We start from the raw sequence: 3,738 nt of genomic DNA on the forward strand, positions 1-3,738 counted from the left end.
AGGCTGCTCTCACTCTCTTCAGCTTGCTAAAGGAAGGCAGAGTTCTGAGGAAGACAGGCACCATGAGGGATGTTGAAAGCTGCCTCTGTTGGCTGTGCCTACCACCTCCTTCTATTCCTCCTCTCGCTGCCCAGATCACCTCCTACAATGCATTACGCATGCCTGCCCCCCAGAAGCTATGGGGGCTCTGGTCCAAGCCCCACACTTGTCCGAAAGAGGTGCCTGGGCCCCACAGAAGCCTTGTCAGATGATGGCAGCTGTCTTCTGATAGTTCAATGGATCTGCCACCTACTCAGAGAGGTCTGGAAGTTGCTAACTCTCTCTGAGTCTCAGATTCCATAGTAGTCAAATGAAGGGTTTGAACCAGAATATTTTCAAGAATTTGTGCTCTTCTAAGAGTCCATGGTTTTTTTAAAAGTTAATTTAAGTTTTAAAATTTATTTTTTATTTTATTTAAACATTTTTATTTATTTTTAAAAATCTTTTATTTTAGGTTTCAGGGTACATATGCAGGTTTGTTACACTTGTAAACTTGTGTCATGGGGGTTTGTTGCACATATTATTTAATCACTCAGGTACTGAGCCTAGTACCCAATAGTTATTTTTCTGATCCTCTCCCTCATCCTATTCTCCACACTCAAGTAGGCCCCAGTGTCTGTTGTTCCCCTCTTTCTGCCCGTGGGCTCTCATCATTTAGCTCCCACTTATAAGTGAGAACATGTGGTATTTTGTTTTCTGTTCCTGTGCTAATTTGCTAAGCATAATGGCCTCCAGCTCTATCCTACACTATGGAATACTATGCAGCCATAAAAAAGAATGAGATCATGTTCCTGTAAAGGCCATGTTCCTATAAAGGACATGATCTCATTCTTTTTTATGGCTGCATAGTATTCCATAGTGTATATGTACCACATTTTCTTTATCCAATCTACCACTGATGGGCATTTAGGTTGATTCCATGTCTTTGCTCTTGTGAATAGCGATGCAATGAACATATGCACGCATGTGTCTTTCTGGTAGAACAATTTATATTCCTTTGCGTATATACCCAGTAGTGGGATTTCTGGGTTGAATGGTAGTTCTGTTTTTAGGTCTTTGGGGAATTACCTCACTGTTTTCCACAATGATTGAACTAATTTACACTCCCATCAACAGTGTATAAGCATTCCTTTTTCTCTACAACCTTACCAGCATCATCTGTTAATTTTTGAGTCTATGATTTATCTTTGTGAGAAATAGAGTAATTTTAAGGCCCTCCAACCTCTCCATGGAATGAAGTAGATATCTTCCAGCAAAGCCAGTATCAGGACTAAGTAGAATATCCAGTACATGGCAGGAGCTGTGTGATTTTTGTTAAAATCATAGTCTCATTTTAAGAGGACTGTCCTACACAGGCCAAGCTTGATTCCATGGCTCTTCCAGTTAATTTCCTCATCTAAGTTAGTATTAGCCATGTCCATGTCTGAGCTGTGCTATTAAAAGCCAGACCAGCAGCCTCATTGCTCCCATCGACGGGCATATGGTACTAGATAACAAGCCATAAATGTCCAGACTGTTGAGAAAAAATGTGAGATGAGTTGAGGGGGATGCAGGTTGCCAGCCTGCCACTCTGGGCCCCGTGCTGGCCTGGGTGCAGCCCTGTGTTCCGTGATGCTGCCCTGTCTCCCAGTGTCAGGCTTGGGCCTTCCTAGGAAAATTTTCCATGGGGCTCTGGGCCTCCTCCTCCCTCCTGCCTCGCCTGAACTGGCCCCACACTCAGGACTGGGAAGTGTCAAAATATCTGAGCCTGGGGGAAGGAACAAATGCAAAGCACGTGAGGATTCCTCCTCTGGAGAGAGTTTATCCCATAAGTAATGACATCACGGTTCTCCAGCCTTCCAGGATGGCATCCTCAAGGTCATCTTCATCCTCTCTTCCTCTACAGGCTCTGCCACTGCAGCTACAAACTGCAGCAAAGGCCCCCGTTAGGAAAAATACTCCCCACGACTTTGCCAGCCCCTGTTCTGGACCTTCTTCCCCTCAGAGCCAAGCCCTGCAAGAGTGTTCTACACTCCTGGCCACCACACTCTCACTTTCTCTTTGCTTCTCAGCTGACAGACATTTTCACTTCCATGACTGCTGAAACTGCTCTGCATAAAAGCCCATCTCTAGTAAAGATTAAAAAAATTAGCTGGGTGTGATGGTGGACACCTGTAATCCCAGCTACTTGGGAGGTTGAGGCAGGAGAATCACTTGAACCCAGGAAGCGGAGGTTGCAGTGAGCCGAGATCGCACCATTGCACTCCAGCCTGGGCACTAAGAGCAAAACTCTGTCTCAAAAAAAAAAAAGCACAAGTGGCATGGTCTTGCCATGTGATTTGGGTCCTTGCAATACTTGATCTTTGCAGCTTCATTCTTGACATCACCTCCCTGAAATCTCCTCTTCCCTTAGCTCCCATGGCACAACTCCAGCTAGGTCCTCTGTCCCTCATATGCCAGGCTTTCCTGTTCTGCTGTAGCTTTTGTGTCCTGCCCCCAACACCCTCCATGAGCAATTGCAACTGTGCCCCGTTCCCAGACTCACACCTTCTCCAGTCTCTGTCTACCTGCAGGCTGGATGCCTCCACGGGGTGTTCCACACATACCTCAAGTGCAAGTCCAAAGCAAAATATGGTCCTTCTCAGATGCCAGCTGGATTTTCCATCACAGTTATTCCTATTGTGAACCACTGAATTGCCTAGTTAGGGGCATCTGATTCAGACTTGTTCCTTTAGCTTGGACTATGTCAAGAACCTCCCTCAATGACATCTCTGCCTCCAGGCCTTTTGTCCAGCAATCCTTTCTCTGGACGAGGTCTCACATCTGACCTTGACTCTCCCACTCGGCGGTTCCTGCCCTCTGCAGGATGGGGTCTCCGTGCTTTCACATGGCCCCTGGCCATTCACAGCTTCCCCCTGGCTGGCCTTCCTCTCCTGCTTGTTCCAGCACCCCCTCACTCCCACCCCACGCGTGAATCCACAGACTCCTTATTTTTGGGTCCTCACATATGCCACATTGTGCCCAGCTCAATGCCTACCGAATCTCATGCTTTCCAATTCCAAGTTTACCTTCTCTGAAAAATTTTCCTGGCTCCCTTGTTTCTTGTCTGCACCCCTGGATTTTGCACTTTGCCATGTTCCTGTTGGGCACTTAGGGAATCTTAGAGCTGGAAGGATGCAAGAGAGTCTCCATCTTTCCACCTGACTGTAACCCCGGCAAACAAAGGGTTTAGGTTGTTATCTCCTGGGCAGCTGGCACGGTGCCTGGCCCAGAATAATGCCTCCTGAGAGGACAGTAAATTGGTTTCCACCGTGAAGAACAGATGTTGGAGCTTGAAGGTGAGCTAGCCTCCAAGAGGGGACCAGAGAGGTGCAAGGCCAGTGAGCCCACCTTCCCCACGATGCAGCCAATCAAGACTCCAGAGGGCTCCAGCAACAGCATGAAAAAAATAGCTCTCCACAAAAAGCATGGAAACTGGACTTTGGGGCCTAGGGGAATGGGGCTTGTCTGCTTCTATTTAAGAAAGCAGGACAGGCCGGGCATGGTGACTCACACCTGTAATCCCAGCACTTTGGGAGGCCAAGGCAGGTGGATCACAATGTCAGGAGTTCAAGACCCGCCTGGCCAACATGGTGAAACACCGTCTCTACTACAAATACAAAAAATTAGCCAGGCGTGGTGATGGGCGTCTGTAATCCCAGCTACTCAGGAAGCTGAGGC

The sequence above is a fragment of the Pongo abelii genome, chromosome 8, assembly GCF_028885655.2.
Source record: "Pongo abelii isolate AG06213 chromosome 8, NHGRI_mPonAbe1-v2.0_pri, whole genome shotgun sequence".
NCBI classification, from domain to species: Eukaryota; Metazoa; Chordata; class Mammalia; order Primates; family Hominidae; genus Pongo; species Pongo abelii.